Source organism: Lolium perenne, chromosome 2 (assembly GCF_019359855.2).
Source record: "Lolium perenne isolate Kyuss_39 chromosome 2, Kyuss_2.0, whole genome shotgun sequence".
In the NCBI taxonomy this organism is placed as follows: Eukaryota; Viridiplantae; Streptophyta; class Magnoliopsida; order Poales; family Poaceae; genus Lolium; species Lolium perenne.
In genome coordinates this window covers 211474103-211493324 of record NC_067245.2, presented here as the reverse complement: position 1 = coordinate 211493324, position 19222 = coordinate 211474103, and positions in this window count along the sequence as shown.

The following is a 19222-nucleotide window of genomic DNA, read 5'->3' as shown; positions in this document are numbered from 1 at the left end:
TATGCATCTTATTTTGCTTAGATCGCGACGGTAGCATTATAAGATGATACCTCACTAAAATCTCAAGATAATAAAGTGTTCATCCTTAGTAGCACCGTTACCAAGTCTTGTCGTTTCGAAGCATCTCGTGATGATCGGGTGTGATAGATTCAATAAGTACATACAACGGGTGCAAGACAGTTTTGCACATGCGGATACTAAGGTGGCCTTGACGAGCCTAGCATGTACAGACATGGTCTCAGAACACGTGATACCGAAAGGTAGAGCATGAATCATATGGTTGATATGATGAACACTTTGAGTGTTCGCCATTGAAATCACACCTTATCTCGTGATGATCGGTTTTAGGTGTGGTGGATTTGGTTCGTGTGATCACTAAGACAATGCGAGGGATATTGTTTTGAGTGGGAGTTCACCTAGTTTTTAATTGTGTTGAATTAAAATTTGAACTCAATTTGTCATAAACTTAGTCTAAACTTTTGCAAATATATGTTGTAGAGATGGCGTCCCCAATCAATTTTAACCAGTTCCTAGAGAAAGAAAAACTTAAGAGCAACGGTAGCAACTTAACCGACTGGTTCCGTCATGTGAGGATCTTCCTCTCTGGCGGAAATCTGCAATATGTGCTTGATGCACCGCTAGGTGACCCTCCTGCAGAAACTGAAACCGATGAAGTAAAAGCTGTTTACGAGACTCGGAAAACTCGGTACTCTCAAGTTCAGTGTGCCATCCTTTGCAGTCTGGAATCCGATCTTCAAAAAAGTTTTGAGCACCACGATCCTCATGAGTTGATGAATGAGCTGAAAGCTATATTCGAGACTCATGCGGCCGTGGAATGCTATGAAGCATCGAAACATTTCTTCAGCTGTATGATGGAAGAAGGCAGCTCCGTCAGTGAGCACATGCTCGCCATGACCGGGCATGCGAAGAAACTCAGTGACTTGGGAATAGTGATTCCTAACAGACTGGGGATTAATCGTGTCCTTCAATCACTGCCACCAAGTTACAAGAACTTTGTGATGAACTACAATATGCAGAACATGAACAAAGAGTTACCTGAACTCTTTGGCATGCTAAAAGCTGCTGAGATTGAGATCAAGAAAGAGCACCAAGTGTTGATGGTCAACAAGACCACCAGTTTCAAGAAACAGGGCAAGTCTAAGGGAAAATTCAAGAAGGGTGGCAAGAAAGCTGCCACACCTCCTGTGAAACCTAAGAACGGCCCTAAGCCTGATGCTGAGTGCTATTACTGCAAGGAGAAGGGACACTGGAAGCGTAATTGCTCCAAATATCTGGCTGATCTGAAGAGCGGCCTTGTCAAGAAGAAGAAAGGAGGTATATCTGATATACATGTTATAGATGTTCATTTCACTGGTTCTCGTTCTAGTACCTATGTATTTGATACTGGTTCGGTTGCTCATATTTGTAACTCGAAATAGGAACTAAAGAATAAACGACAACTGCTGAAATATGAAGTGACGATGCGCGTTGGAAACGGATCCAAGGTCAATGTGATCGCAGTCGGCACACTTCCTCTACATCTACCTTCGGGATTAGTTTTAAGCCTAAATAATTGTTATTATGTACCTGCGTTGAGCATGAACATTATATCTGGATCTTGTTTAATGCAAGACGGTTATTCATTCAAGTCTGAGAATAATGGTTGTTCTATTTTTATGAATAATATCTTTTATGGTCGAGCACCACAAAAGAATGGCTTATTTCTGTTAGATCTCGATAGTAGTGATACGCATATACATAACATTGATGCTAAACGAATTAAATTGAATGATAATTCTACTTATATGTGGCACTGTCGTCTTGGTCATATTGGAGTGAAACGCATGAAGAAACTCCATACTGATGGATTACTTGAATCACTTGACTTTGAGTCACTTGATAGATGCGAAGCATGTCTAATGGGAAAAATGACAAAGACTCCATTTTCTGGTATGATGGAGCGAGCTACTGACTTATTGGAAATCATACATACCGATGTGTGCGGACCAATGAGCGTAGCATCGCGCGGTGGTTATCGTTATGTTCTAACCTTCACAGATGATCTGAGTAGATATGGGTATATCTATTTCATGAAACATAAATCCGAAACTTTCGAGAAGTTTAAGGAATTCCAAAGTGAAGTAGAAAATCAACGTAACAAGAAGATTAAATTTCTACGATCTGATCGTGCAGGTGAATATCTGAGTTATGAGTTTGGCATGCATTTAAAGAAATGCGGAATACTTTCACAATTGACACCGCCGGGAACACCACAACGAAACGGTGTGTCCAAACGTCGTAATCGAACTCTCTTAGATATGGTTCGTTCTATGATGTCTCTTACTGATTTGCCATTATCATTTTGGAGTTATGCATTAGAGACAGCAGCATTCACTTTAAATAGAGCACCATCAAAATCCGTAGAAACGACACCGTATGAATTATGGTTTAATAAGAAACCTAAGCTGTCGTTCCTAAAAGTTTGGGGTTGCGAAGCCTATGTAAAGAAGTTACAACCGGACAAGCTAGAACCCAAAGCGGAGAAATGCGTCTTCATAGGATACCCTAAGGAAACTATAGGGTATACCTTCTATCACAAATCCGAAGGCAAAATCTTTGTTGCTAAGAACGGAACCTTTCTTGAGAAAGAATTTCTCACTAAAGAAGTGACTGGAAGAAAAGTAGAACTCGATGAGATTGATGAATCTATACTCGTTGATCAGAGTAGCGCAAGATCTGGAAGTTGTACCTGTACCGCCTACACCGGCAACAGAGGAAGCTAATGATAATGATCATGAAACTTCGAACGAGGAAACTACTGAACCTCGCAGATCGACAAGGGAACGTACCACTCCTGATTGGAATGATCCTTGTCTAAATGTCATGATTGTGGATAACAATGATGAGGACCCTGCGACGTATGAAGAAGCGATGATGAGCCCAGATTCCAACAAATGGCAAGAAGCCATGAAATCCGAAATGGGATCCATGTATGATAACAAAGTATGGACTTTGGTAGACTTACCTGATAGCCGAAAGGCTGTCGAGAATAAATGGATCTTCAAGAGAAAAACAGATGCTGATGGTAATATTACTGTCTATAAAGCTCGACTTGTCGCAAAGGGTTTCCGACAAATTCAAGGAGTTGACTACGATGAGACTTTCTCACCTGTAGCGAAGCTAAAATCTGTGAGGATTTTGTTAGCAATAGCTGCATTTTTCGATTATGAGTTTGGCAGATGGATGTCAAAACGGCGTTCCTTAATGGAGACATTGAGGAAGAGTTGTATATGGTACAACCCAAAGGTTTTGTCGATCCTAAAAATGCTGACAAAGTATGCAAACTTCAGCGTTCAATCTATGGACTGAAGCAAGCATCGAGAAGTTGGAACCGACGCTTTGATAAGGTGATCAAAGACTTCGGGTTTATACAGTGTCATGGAGAGGCCTGTATTTACAAGAAAGTGAGTGGGAGCTCTGTAGCATTCCTGATATTATATGTAGATGACATGTTATTGATCGGGAATGATATAGAACTATTAAGCAGTGTTAAAGGTTATTTGAATAATAGTTTTTCAATGAAAGACCTTGGTGAAGCATCGTATATATTAGGCATCAAGATTTATAGAGATAGATCAAGACGCCTAATAGGGCTATCACAGAGTACATATCTGGACAAGATTCTAAAGAAGTTTAGAATGGACGAAAGTAAGAAAGGGTTCTTACCTATGTTACCAGGCAAGGTCTTGAGTAAGACTCAAGGACCAGCTACGGCAGAAGAAAGAGAAAGGATGAGTAATATCCCCTATGCCTCGGCAGTAGGATCTATCATGTATGCCATGCTATGTACTAGACCGGATATAGCACATGCTGTTAGTTTGACTAGCAGATATCAAAGTGATCCAGGAATGGAACACTGGACAGCGGTCAAGAATATCCTGAAGTACTTGAAAAGAACTAAGGATATGTTTCTTTGTTATGGAGGTGACCAAGAGCTCGTTGTAAACAGTTACACCGATGCAAGTTGGAACACTGATCCTGATGACTCTAAGTCACAGTCTGGGTACGTGTTTATATTGAATGGTGCTGCAGTAAGCTGGGCAAGCTCGAAGCAGTGCACGGTGGCGAAGTCTTCAACAGAATCAGAGTACATAGCGGCTTCATCAGAAGCGGTATGGATGAAGAGGTTCATTGTAGAGCTCGGTGTGGTTCCTAGTGCATTGGACCCATTAATCATATACTGTGATAACATGGGTGCCATCGCCAATGCACAAGAGCCAAGGTCACACAAGAGGCTGAAGCATATCAAGCTGCGTTACCACTCGATTCGAGAGTACATCGAAGATGGAGAAGTAAAGATTTGCAAAGTACACACTGATCTGAATATAGCAGATCCGTTGACTAAAGCTCTCCCTAGGGCAAAGCATGACCAACACCAGAATGCCATGGGTGTTAGGTATATTACAATGTAATCTAGATTATTGACTCTAGTGCAAGTGGGAGACTGAAGGAGATATGCCCTAGAGGCAATAATAAAGTGGTTATTATTTATATCTTTATGTTTATGATAAATGTTTATATATCATGCTATAATTGTATTAACCGAAACATTAGTACACGTGTGATATGTAGACAAACAAAGAAGTCCCTAGTATGCCTCTTAACTAGCTTGTTGATTAATGGATGATTAGTTTCATAATCATGAACATTGGATGTTATTAATAACAAGGTTATGTCATTGTATGAATGATATAATGGACACACCCAATTAAGCGTAGCATAAGATCTCGTCATTAAGTTATTTGCTAATAAGCTTTTCGATACATAGTTACCTAGTCCTTATGACCATGAGATCATGTAAATCACTTATACCGGAAAGGTACTTTGATTACACCAAACGCCACTGCGTAAATGGGTGGTTATAAAGGTGGGATTAAGTATCCGGAAAGTATGAGTTGAGGCATATGGATCAACAGTGGGATTTGTCCATCCCGATGACGGATAGATATACTCTGGGCCCTCTCGGTGGAATGTTGTCTAATGTCTTGCAAGCATACGAATGAGTTCATAAGATAACTCATACCACGGTACGAGTAAAGAGTACTTGTCAGGAGACGAGGTTGAACAAGGTATAGAGTGATACCGAAGATCAAACCTCGGACAAGTAAAATATCGCGTGACAAAGGGAATTGGTATTGTATGTGAATGGTTCATTCGATCACTAAAGTCATCGTTGAATATGTGGGAGCCATTATGGATCTCCAGATCCCGCTATTGGTTATTGGTCGGAGTGAGTACTCAACCATGTCCGCATAGTTCACGAACCGTAGGGTGACACACTTAAAGTTGGATGTTGAAATGGTAGAACTTGAATATGGAATGGAGTTCGAATATTTGTTCGGAGTCCCGGATGAGATCCCGGACATCACGAGGAGTTCCGGAATGGTCCGGAGAATAAGATTCATATATAGGATGTCATTTTATGTGAATTAAAATGTCGCGGAAGGTTCTATGGAAGGTTCTAGAAGGTTCTAGAAAAATCCGGAAGAAACCACCAAGGAAGGTGGAGTCCACATGGGAATCCACCTCCATGGCCGGCCAACCCTAGTGGGGGTGGAGTCCCAAGTGGACTCCCCCTTAGGGGGCCGGCCACCCCCCCATATGGGAGGTGGAACTCCCACCTCTAGTGGGAGTCCTAGCTTGGGTAGGTTTGCCCACCATATGGAAGGTTTTGGGTTCGGGTCTTATTCGAAGACTTGGAGACCAACACTTGGGGTTCCACCTATATAATGAGGGGCCAAGGGAGGGGGCCGGCCACCCCAAGACCACAAGCTGGCCGCCCCATTGAAGTGGCCGGCCACCCCCTCCCAAACCCTAGCCGCCCCCCTCTCCTCCATATCTCCTGCGTAGCTTTAGCGAAGCTCCGCCGGAGTTCTCCACCGCCACCGACACCACGCCGTCATGCTGTCGGATTCAAGAGGAGCTACTACTTCCGCTGCCCGCTGGAACGGGAGGTGGACGTCGTCTTCATCAACAACCGAACGTGTGACCGAGTACGGAGGTGCTACCCGTTCGTGGCGCCGGAAGCGATCGTGATCAAGATCTTCTACGCGCTTTTGCAAGCGGCAAGTGAACGTCTACCGCAACAACAAGAGCCTCATCTTGTAGGCTTTGGAATCTCTTCAAGGGTGAGACTCGATACCCCCTCGTTGCTACCATCTTCTAGATTGCATCTTGGCTTGGATTGCGTGTTCGCGGTAGGAAAATTTTTGTTTTCTATGCAACGTTATCCTACAGGATGATGTGGGTGCTTCCCTCAACGGTTGCACCTGAAGTTGGTCCCCACGCCTAACAGGTGATGAAGGTCGAGGAAGAAGTGGAGCTCGTGGAGGATCCCGGGGTCTCCAGGTAGAGTGGGACGAGGGTTCCTTCCGTCCTCTTGGTGACGTGACGACTGGTTCCAACGTGGGGGCATGTTAGGATGCCCCCATTGAACGTATTGTTGGAGATATGCCCAAGAGGCAATAATAAAATGGTTATTATAATATCTTTGAGTTTATGATAATGTTTACATACCATGCTATAATTGTATTAACCGAAACATTGATACTTGTGTGTTATGTGAACAACAAGGAGTCCCTAGTAAGCCTCTTGTATAACTAGCTTGTTGATTAATAGATGATCATCGTTTCATGATCATGAACATTGGATGTTATTAATAACAAGGTTATGTCATTATGTGAATGATATAATGGACACACCCAATTAAGCGTAGCATAAGATCACGTCATTAAGTTATTTGCTATAAGCTTTCGATACATAGTTACTTAGTCCTTATGACCATGAGATCATGTAAATCACTTATGCCGGAAAGGTACTTTGATTACATAAAATGCCACTGCGTAAATGGGTGGTTATAAAGGTGGGATTAAGTATCCGGAAAGTATGAGTTGAAGCATATGGATCAACAGTGGGATTTGTCCATCCCGATGACGGATAGATATACTCTGGGCCCTCTCGGTGGAATGTCGTCTAATGTCTTGCAAGCATATGAATAATTTCATAAGAGACCACATACCACGGTACGAGTAAAGAGTACTTGTCAGGAGACGAGGTTGAAACAAGGTATAGAGTGATACCGATGATCAAACCTCGGACAAGTAAAATATCGCGTGACAAAAGGAATTGGTATTGTATGTGAATGGTTCATTCGATCACTAAAGTCATCGTTGAATATGTGGGAGCCATTATGGATCTCCAGATCCCGCTATTGGTTATTGGTCGGAGTGAGTACTCAACCATGTCTGCATAGTTCGCGAACCGTAGGGTGACACACTTAAGGTTTGATGTTGAAATGGTAGAACTTGAATATGGAATGGAGTTCGAATATTTGTTCGGAGTCCCGGATGAGATCCCGGACATCACGAGGAGTTCCGGAATGGTCCAGAGAATAAGATTCATATATAGGAAGTCATATTCCAAGTTTGGAAATGATCCGGTGCATTTATGGCAGGTTCTAGAAGGTTCTAGAAAAGTCCGGAAGAAATCACCATGGAAAGTAGAGTCCCGGAGGGACTCCACCTTGCATGGCCAGCCAACCCTAAAGGGGAGGAGTCCAAGATGGACTCCCCAAGGGTGGCCGGCCAACCCCCCTCATGGAAGGGGGGAATCCCACCCCAAGTGGGATTCCCACCTTGGGTAGGTTTCCCTACACATGGAAGGTTTTTGGTTCGGGTCTTATTCGAAGACTTGTAGTCCAACACTTGGGGCTTCCACCTATATAATGAGGGGCATAGGAGAGGGGGCTGACCACCACAAGCCCATAGCTTGGCCGCACCCCTAGGTGGCTGGCCACCCCCTCTCCCAAACCCTAGCCGCCCCCTCTCTCCTCCTCTTCTCCCGCACGCTTAGCGAAGCTCCGCCGGAGATCTCCACCGCCACCACCACCACGCCGTCGTGCTGCTGGATTCAAGGAGGAGCTACTACTTCCTCTGCCCGCTGGAACGGGGAGAAGGACGTCGTCTTCATCAACACCGAACGTGTGACCGAGTACGGAGATGCTGCCCGATTGTGGCACCGTGATCAAGATCTTCTACGCGCTTTTGCAAGCGGCAAGTGATCGTCTACCGCAGCAATAAGAGCCTACTCTTATAGGCTTTGGAAATCTTCAAGGGTTAGTCTCGTTCATCCCCTCGTTGCTCCCATCTTCTAGATTGCATCTTGGCTTGGATTGCGTTCTCGCGGTAGGAAATTTTTTGTTTTCTATGCAACGAATCCCTACAGTGGTATCAGAGCCGTGTCTATGCATAGATGGTTGCACGAGTAGAACACAATGGTTTTGTGGGCGTTGATGCTCTTGTTATCTTTAGTTTGAGTACTTTGCATCTTTGTGGCATAGTGGGATGAAGCGGCTCGGACTAACTTTACATGACCGCGTTCATGAGACTTGTTCCTCGTTCGACATGCAACTTGTATTGCATAAGAGGCTTTGCGGGTGTCTGTCTCTCCTACTATAGTGAAGATTCAATTTACTCTTCTATTGACAACATTAGTATCAACGTTGTGGTTCATGTTCGTAGGTAGATTAGATCTCTCTCGAAAACCCTAAACCACGTAAAATATGCAAACCAAATTAGAGACGTCTAACTTGTTTTTGCAGGGTTTGGTGATGTGATATGGCCATAATGTGATGATGAATATGTATGAGATGATCATTATTGTATTGTGGCAACCGGCAGGAGCCTTATGGTTGTCTTTAAATTTCATGTTGAGTAGTATTTCAAAGTAGTTGTAATAGTTGCTACATGAGGTGAACAACCATGAAGTCGGCGCCATGAACTTTGACGCTACGCCGACGATGATGGAAATCATGCCCGTTGATGATGGAGATCATGTCCGTGCTTTGGAGATGAAGATCGAAGGCGCAAAGACAAAAGGGCCATATCATATCACATATGAATTGTATGTGATGTTAATCCTTTATGCATCTTATTTTGCTTAGAACGTGGCGGTAGCATTATAAGATGATCCCTCACATTAATATCAAGATAATAAATTGTTCTCCCCTCGTATGCACCGTTGCATTGTTTGACGTTTTGAAGCATCTCGTGATTATCGGGTGTGATAAACTCAACATACAACGGGTGTAAGCCATGTTGCACACGCGGAATACTTGGGTTTGCTTGACGAGCCTAGCATGTACAGACATGGCCTCGGGACAACGGAAACCGAAAGGTTGAACACGAGTCATATGGATGATATGATCAACATGTTGATGTTCACCATTGAAGCTACATCATCTCACGTGATGATCGGTTTTGGTGTAGTGAATTTGGATCGTGTACCACTTAACAACTATGAGGGATGTTGTATTAAGTGGGAGTTCATTAGTAATTAGATTAAATCATGAACTAATTATCTTAAACATAGTCTGAGTAGTATTTTGAATTAATTTTGTAGTATTGGCATCCATTTTTCTACCATGCGCTAGTCTTGTTATTGAGATAGAAATACTATTAAAATCTGACAAGAAACTTTACGGTTTGGTACCGTATTGTTAAAGAATCAAGAATTGATTAAGTCCTATTGCAAACTTTTAGTAAACCTCACATTGTTGATTCAAAGAGCTATGGCTTCAGTTAGTACCTAAAGTTATCTTGTCTCCGTGAAACTTGAAGTTCAAATCTGTTTGAAAAGTAAGGAGCTGAAAATTTAGTTTTCAGAAATAATCAAGGTATGAGATATATGTGATATCTAAAACCTTATTGCAAGATGATAGAATATAATTTGGTGAGACTACATGAACTCATAAGTTTTATGGGAATGTATGAAGGTTGAAGACGCCAGGCGTCACAATCCTCCAACTATTGGGGCACTAATAATATTCGCATATCCATGAAGTTATCATCCTTAGTATGCACCGTTGATAAGACTCGTCGTTTCGAAGCATCACGTGATGATCGGGTGTGATAGATTCTACGTGTGCTTACAACGGGTGCAAGCCAGATTTGCACATGCGAATACCAAGGTTAAAACTTTACGAGCCTAGCATGTACAGACATGGTCTCGAAAAGTCGTCATGATATGATGGATAAAATTATGAGTGAAATTGTTCATCATATTACAAAGTTACTAATAGTGAAATCTGAAACACTTGTCATATGATGATCAACTTAAAGTAAGAACCTCAAGGTTATTGGTATTTGACCAACAAACCTAGAAGTTAATAATGTTAAAGTGTTTTTTTTCTGAATAATGAGGAAAGCTAAAAGAGAAACTGCAAAAGATATTTTGGCAAAAAGAAAGAAAAGACTAGAAAGTCTAGCTCAGGTGTATATAAATGATATACATGTTATGGTTGTATTCCTAGTTAAAGTCACACTATGAAATTCTTGGGTATTAGTACTATATTGGTTGGTATGAAGTGTCATACAAAACAACGCAATACAAGAATACAATGGCCTAAGTGACTGACAAGGAATATGATAAGAATGCACGTCTGGAACAAAATAAAGTGTTATTATGTTCGTCGTTAGCATTCTATCTAGCCCTTAGAATTTATAATAAAGAACTTAATAATTGTTATTTTGCTCTGGTCAAATGAAAACAATGAGTTGTTCAAATTATGACATTACTCCATGTACGATGGATAAGTTATTATAAATCTTAATGGTGAAACACACATACATAACACTGACGCTAAAATGCCATAAGGCAAATGATTTAAATTCCACTTATTTGTGGATCCGCCATTTAGGTCATGTTAGAAAGGAACGCATGAAGGAACTCCATGCAAATGGATTTTTGGAGTCATTTGATTTTTGAATCATTTGGCGCTTGCAAATCTTTTCTAAAGAGAATGATTAAAATACCATTCATAGGCCAAGAGTTGAACGGGCAACAAACTTAGTGGAAAAAATACATAATGATGTATGTGGTTCACTGAGCATAGTTGTGTGCGGGAGATTCTTCTACTTCATGAAAACTTTCAACAATGAATTGAGTATATATGTGGATATATTCAATAAGGAAGAAGTTTGAAACATTTGAATGGATTCAAATAAATTTCAGCATGAAGTGGAAATCATCGTAATAGAAAAATCAAATATCTATGATTGGATCATGGTGAAAATATTTGAATTACGAGTTTTAGCGAACATCTAAGAGAGTCATGAAATTGTTCTACAACTCACATTTCTTGGAGCATCATAATGATGATATAGTATCTGAGAGATATATCCAAACCTTGTTGGATTAATGATGAGATAAAATATTATGATGCCATTATATTTTTGTGGATTATGCTTTAGTGACTACCGCTTTTACACTGAATAGAGCATCATCATGATCTGTTGAAATGAAACCATACAAGTTATGGTATGGGTATAAACCCTAATAGTCTTTTCTTTAAATTTTGGTCTAAGAGTTTACAACCAAAATCGGATGAATGTCTTTGTTGGTTATCCCAGAGATTTAATTGGGAATTCTTCTCACGAGACAAAGACAAAAGTGTTTGTCAATGTTTCTTATTTCCGAGAAATTGTTTCTAGTGAAGTATTTGAGTGGGAGGACAATATAATTTGATAAGGTTTATGAACCTGAGCATAATGATCAGAGTAGCGCAGCATCGGAATTGGTTTCGGAAGCGGCCACGACGATCATGGCTCCCATGACTACAAAGTGTTTTAGCCATGGAGATCGAAGTACATATTGAACCTTGTAGGTATGGTTTACTTTGTGATCAAATAAATGATTTGTGGACAAAGGATTGATTTTGAACAATGATAAACCAACTACAAACAAAGAAGTTATGATGGGCCCTGACTCCGTTAAAATGGCTATACGCCATGAAATCCAAGATAGATAAATACTTATAGTCTTGGATGAAATATCCTTGAAGAAGTTCAACTTGTCGAAAAGTTGTTTACGACAAAGTTCAAAGAGTTGACTACGATAAGATTAGATCTTCCGTAGCAATGCTTATAGTCTATGTGGATTATTCTAGTAATCACTACATATTTCTTTTATAAGATATGTTAGTAGGATGGCAAAATACATTACTTATCAGAAGTGTATTAAAGGTGTATACAAGATACAACCAAGAGTTTTGCTGGTCCGCGGAATACTAGATAGGTATACGAACTTCAATTGGATGAAGTAAGTATCGCAGAGTTGGAATCTTCACTAGATGAAATAGTCAAAGAGTTTTTGATTTCATCAGAGACGATGAAGAGGCTTGCATTTGCAAGAAATTAAGTGGGAGCGCTAAGACATATTTATAATACTTTATGTAGGTGACATATAGTTGGTTATAAATGATGTAATTATATACTTGATTAAAAGGTTTCATTGAGAAACTAATTTCAATGAAAGGATATGGACTGAAACATATCTAGTGTCAAGATCTATGAAGATAGATTAAAACACAAAATAAGTTTAAGTCAAAGTACATAGAATGGATATTGAAATAGTTCAATATAGAAATATTAAGAAAATGTTCTTGTCATGTGAAGTTTTAACAAGACTTGAGTGTATCTGATACTCAATGAGTAAAAACACATGAGTGATTATGGATCACGAATAATATGTACACAATCAGATGTCCTGTGCTCTAAAAATGTTATGAGCATATACCTGAATGATTCATGAGATGATCATTGGACGACAGTAAGAGTATCCTTGAGTACTTTAGAAGAACCAAGGATATATATATAGTTTTGTATGGAGAAATGACAAACAAATCGCTGTAAGGTGATTACACCAATATTTGTTTTGTCACATATAAAATATAATCTCAAATTTGACTAAGTGTTGTTTAAAAGGTAGCACAATGAGTTAGAAGTTGTCTATGTTAGATTTAGAAGAGTTCTAAATATTGTGACGGATTCTACAAACGAAAGGCAGAATGTTAAGTCAAGAAGTTCTTTGAGAACTTGGTGTAGTTCCGATAGTGTCAGAACTTTGAAGCTATATTGTGTGTGACAATATTAGTGACATATTTCAGACCGCGAAATTAAGGTTCCACCAGAAGACCAAACATATTTAATGCCGACTCATTTGGAAATGAGTGATGCGTTGAGACGCAAATGAATTACAAAATACATACGGTTCTGAGCATGTCAGATCCGTTGACTAAAACCTCTCCCGTGAGCAAAACATGATAAAGCACCGGAAGGCCAAGGTGTTATATCTTTACAAATGTAAACTAGATTATTGACTCTAGTGCAAGTGGGAGACTGTTGGAGATATGCCCAAGAGGCAATAATAAAATGGTTATTATAATATCTTTGAGTTTATGATAATGTTTACATACCATGCTATAATTGTATTAACCGAAATATTGATACATGTGTGTTATGTGAACAACAAGGAGTCCCTAGTAAGCCTCTTGTATAACTAGCTTGTTGATTAATAGATGATCATCGTTTCATGATCATGAACATTGGATGTTATTAATAACAAGGTTATGTCATTATGTGAATGATATAATGGACACACCCAATTAAGCGTAGCATAAGATCACGTCATTAAGTTATTTGCTATAAGCTTTTGATACATAGTTACTTAGTCCTTATGACCATGAGATCATGTAAATCACTTATGCCGGAAAGGTACTTTGATTACATCAAACGCCACTGCGTAAATGGGTGGTTATAAAGGTGGGATTAAGTATCCGGAAAGTATGAGTTGAAGCATATGGATCAACAGTGGGATTTGTCCATCCCGATGACGGATAGATATACTCTGGGCCCTCTCGGTGGAATGTCGTCTAATGTCTTGCAAGCATATGAATAAGTTCATAAGAGACCACATACCACGGTACGAGTAAAGAGTACTTGTCAGGAGACGAGGTTGAAACAAGGTATAGAGTGATACCGATGATCAAACCTCGGACAAGTAAAATATCGCGTGACAAAAGGAATTGGTATCGTATGTGAATGGTTCATTCGATCACTGAAGTCATCGTTGAATATGTGGGAGCCATTATGGATCTCCAGATCCCGCTATTGGTTATTGGTCGGAGTGAGTACTCAACCATGTCCGCATAGTTCGCGAACCGTAGGGTGACACACTTAAGGTTTGATGTTGAAATGGTAGAACTTGAATATGGAATGGAGTTCAAATATTTGTTCGGAGTCCCGGATGAGATCCCGGACATCACGAGGAGTTCCGGAATGGTCCGAAGAATAAGATTCATATATAGGAAGTCATATTCCAAGTTTGGAAATGATCCGGTGCATTTATGGCAGGTTCTAGAAGGTTCTAGAAAAGTCCGGAAGAAATCACCATGGAAAGTAGAGTCCCGGAGGGACTCCACCTTGCATGGCCAGCCAACCCTAAAGGGGAGGAGTCCAAGATGGACTCCCCAAGGGTGGCCGGCCAACCCCCCTCATGGAAGGGGGGAATCCCACCCCAAGTGGGATTCCCACCTTGGGTAGGTTTCCCTACACATGGAAGGTTTTTGGTTCGGGTCTTATTCGAAGACTTGTAGTCCAACACTTGGGGCTTCCACCTATATAATGAGGGGCATATGAGAGGGGGCTGACCACCACAAGCCCATAGCTTGGCCGCACCCCTAGGTGGCCGGCCACCCCCTCTCCCAAACCCTAGCCGCCCCCTCTCTCCTCCTCTTCTCCCGCACGCTTAGCGAAGCTCCGCCGGAGATCTCCACCGCCACCGCCACCACGCCGTCGTGCTGCCGGATTCAAGGAGGAGCTACTACTTCCGCTGCCCGCTGGAACGGGGAGAAGGACGTCGTCTTCATCAACACCGAACGTGTGACCGAGTACGGAGGTGCTGCCCGATTGTGGCACCATGATCAAGATCTTCTACGCGCTTTTGCAAGCGGCAAGTGATCGTCTACCGCAGCAATAAGAGCCTACTCTTATAGGCTTTGGAAATCTTCAAGGGTTAGTCTCGTTCATCCCCTCGTTGCTCCCATCTTCTAGATTGCATCTTGGCTTGGATTGCGTTCTCGCGGTAGGAAATTTTTTGTTTTCTATGCAACGAATCCCTACACGTATCTGGTGGGTGAAGCTTGTCGCCGAGGACCTAAAGTTTGGCGTTCATGTTGAGGACGATGGCGATGGCTAGGGGTATGGCGCCTGTTCCTTCCCCCCAGCTTCCGCCGATGAAGAACTTGGCGCTCCTTGCTCATGGAGCCGCCTTTGGAGATGGTCCATATGCTTCTGTAGCCGATGGAACTCCTGCCGCAGGTCTTCTCCGCATGGTCCAGGCGCCTCGTTCCGAATAACGGCGAACCTGTTGTTGTTGCGGATGGGCTGGTCGTTGATCATCGAAGTGTGGAAGCATGGTGCGCACATGCCTCCCCGAGCATCTTCGGAGTTGGTGTAGGCCATATAGTCTGGCAGAACAGGCTCTTTGCAGGAGCACCGTTTCCAAAACTCCTTCATTATGGCTCGTCCCACTACCTCCTTGACTCTTGATGTATCTCTCGCCCTTTCATCAGGGAGCAAGTCACCCGCGAGCACCTTATCTGCGAGGTCCTTAGCGCCAAAGGACCAATCCTACTCTAGCATCGTGTTCTGAGTGATGCGAGAGCTCATTTGTTGGTGGAGTCGTTGTACCTTGTAGTACTTCCTCCTGTAGTTGCGTAGTGGATGCGGGCTATCAGATGAATGTGCGTCCGTCACCAGCCTCCACAAATTCTGCGAAGCATCCTCCAAGCCTTTGAGGAGCTCCACTTCGGTGCGCCAAGTCGTTGTAGGGGCGCGAAGTGACGCCGCACCCGCCTTCTTGCTTGCGGCCTTGGCTTGGAGGCGTTGAGAGGCCTCCGCATCGCCATTGACGCTGGCCCTAATTGACTCCTTCAATAGGGCGGGTGCCTCGAGCATTAGCTCGCGACGCTCCTTCTGTGTCGTGGCGGATGCCCGCCTTTGTGCCTTCTTGGATTGCACGGTTTGGAACTGCGCTGGCTCCTAGGCTTGGTGCATGTAGGTCTTGGCGTCATGCGTGATGGCGACCATGGGAGGCAGCTTGGATCCAAAGTGGATCACCCAAGGCTCCGAGGTGTTGGCGCGGGACAGTCCTCCATTATGAAGAAGATTCTTGATCAGCGGAACTCCACGCTGGTGGCTTCTCATGGAGGATGTTGTGGATTGGATGAACTGGCGAAGACGACTTTGACGACCTCAGCAAAGCGAAGATGTGAGGAGAACCACGTCCCACCGGGCGTGCCAATTTGTTTGACACGAGAAAAACGTCCGTGAAAGACAGACGCGCTACGTTGAGGGGGAGGATGGTAGCGAGTTTCTCTCATGCGCCGTGGTAAAATAAAGAAGTGCGGGCGTGCCAGTGTACCGTAGTACACAAGAAAAAGATAGGGAAGCATGCATTTCATTAATCTCTCTTGGAGAAACAAAGTACAAGTTCCCGAATACAAAGCGCTCCGTGGCCTGCTCGCGCGTCCAGCCTGACTATGGCGATTGCGATCTCCTGCTTCCCGGGGCCTCGGAAGGCACCCGGTTAATTATTCCCGCGGGTTACACCGCGAGACACCACCGATTAAGCCGTGTGGTCGTCTTCGTCGTCTTCGCTTCGCGTTCTCCATGCATGATGTGGTGGTGGTGTGTGGGGGGGGGGGGGGGGGGCGGCGGCAGAGCCCGTGTCCTCGTCGGTACACGCGCCGCAAGTAGCGTGGCCTTTGCTTCGGCCACGCCCGCCCTCGCCGCCGTGCCTCGTCGGTCTTGACGGTGTTGATGTAGTTGGAGTTGAAGTAGCATGGGTCCGCTCATCTGGGACTTCTCGACGACCAGCAGCCTCGTCGGGCTGCGCAAGGGGTATGCCTCGCGGGAGTAAAATGATGGAGGAGACCGGCGTCGGTGTGAAAACCAACGCACGCACGTAAGTCGGTGTAGCCGATGTGGTTGGCGCCTCGTCCTTAGCCTGATGCCAAGTTTATGGCGGTCGGCGTAGTCAAGGACGCCGTCTCACGGGCTCGCCAGGAGCGGTATCATTGGGGGCGCCACCCCACACGACGGCAGCCCTGGCATGGATGTTATCGTCGCGACAAAGTGTGGTTGCCCGTCTTCAGCCGCCTCCGTGGGGCTAGCAGCGTGAGAGTCGCCACGCCTTAGGTAGCTCTCAGGTTGGCGGTGATATGCTCAGGTCGCATCTCATGGGCAGCCAACTGGAGCAGACGTGTGGCTTGAGCAAGTGCACCAGCCAGGCGTGCCGCTGTATTATCATACATGTACGTGCTACCATGTGCAGCTCCGGGACATCATGCTTGCGCGTCCCGGTACATGCACGTCCAAGCCACTTTGTCCGGCTCTGTCTTTCATTGATGCTTCCGCCATGGTGGTCGTGTCCTCCGGAGTTGTATGCCGCCAGACTTAGGCCGTCTGGTTCTATACATAAACCGGCAGCAAGTACAAGACACGAGGTGTCAGCGGCGAGCATGACCAATGCATGCCAAGGACGAGAGGGCCGTGAGTCGCGTGCTGGCGGGTGCCAACATGGCACCGTGTTGCGTACCAACAGCCTTGGCACGGACATTGTCATCGCGCCTTGCGGGGTCGTGGACATGGCGTCGTGCTGCATGGCGGCAGCCTTGGCACGGACTCGTCGTCATCGCGCCTCATGGTGTGATGAAGATGATGGCGCCGCTGCATGCCGGCATGCCTTGCGTGGATGTCGTCGTTGCACCCCGTGGGCGTCGTGGAGAGGGCGCCGCGATTCACGCCGACAGCCTCCTCACGGGTGTCGCCCTCGTCATGGCGGATGGCACCGGGCTGTAAGCCGGCAACCTCGACGTCGTCGTCGGTGGCATGGTGTAGAGTTGAAGATGGCGTCGCGCTGCACGCCGGCAACCTGAGGGCGTTGTCGTCGCGCCCCATAAGTGTGGTGGTGATGGCGCCACGCTGCACGCCGGCAGCCTCGGCACGGACATCGTCGCCGCGCTTCACGGATGTGGTGTTGATGGCGCCGCGTTGCACGCCAGCAGCCTCGTCAAGGTCGTCGTCGTTGCACCTCGCGGGTGCCATGGCGTTGGTGCCCGCGCTGCACGCCGGCAGCCTCGTCAAGGTCGTCGTCATCGCGCCCCACAGGTGCCATGGAGATGGCGCCGCGCCGCATGGTGGCAGCCACATCACGGACGTCGTCGTCGTATCTCGCGGGAGCAGTGTTGATGGTGCCATGCTACGCGCGGGCAGCATCGTCGCGGACGTTCACGCCTCATGGGGATGAAGATGGCGCCGCGCAGCACGCCGGCAGCCCCGTCACGGACGTCGCCGTCGCGCCTCACGGGTGGTGAAGATGGCGCCGCGCTGCACGCCGGCAGCCTCCTTGCGGCATCGTCGTCGCGGCTTGTGGTGATGTTGATGGCGCCGCGCAGCAGCCGGCAGCCTCGTGGCGAGCGTCGTTGTCGCTGCGGCGGATGGCGCCGGGCTGAGCCGGCAGCTCCGGCGCGTGTACTTCGTTGTCGTCCGCGGCAGATGTCGTTGATGGCGCCGTGCAGTAGCCGACAACCTCGTCGCGGGCGTCGTCATCGCTGCGGCAGATGGCGCCGGGCTAAGCCGGCAGCTCCGGCGCGTGTGCTTCGTTGTCGTCTGCGATCGTGCAAGACGAGAGCGAGCGACACCAGTCGGCGAGTATGCTGCATGGAGAGGGAGAGTTAACCGTAATTCTCACCGTTTGGGAACGCCGGCGTCGTCGTCTCCATGGCCTTCTCCTTGCTCGAGAGCTGCCTCCGGCTGGGCGTCTTCAGGGGCGAGACCTGGGCGAGAGTTCTCGCCTCCGTGGTCTTATCTCCGTCTTGTTCTCTGGCTGCTGCATCTGGTTAGACTAGAAGGATCTTGCGCGCTTTGCTGCGCCGTTCTTTGTTATTGTCGTTTTAATTTTTCAGCCTAATTTGTGTTATCGTTTAATTTTTCATATAAATAGCGCATCTTATCTGAACTATAAAAAGGTATTATGTCTTAAAATCTCATTCATGTTTGAAGGTACGCAACACAGCGATAAGGTGATCGGCGAGACAAATAGGGCTGGCATCTCGTTTTTCCACACCCAACTGTTAAGCATTTCCGTATTGTCAGGCTAGATACAAACAAACATACATGAAACATAAACGATTTGGCTAAGCAGCTAGAACAATGTGCTTTATCTTTTGCGAGCAGGAACATTTGGCTTTTGTTGTGTGGAATGATATCCCGAAAATCTTCTCTCCAGAATATTTGTGCCGTCCATACCCGCTCCCCGATCA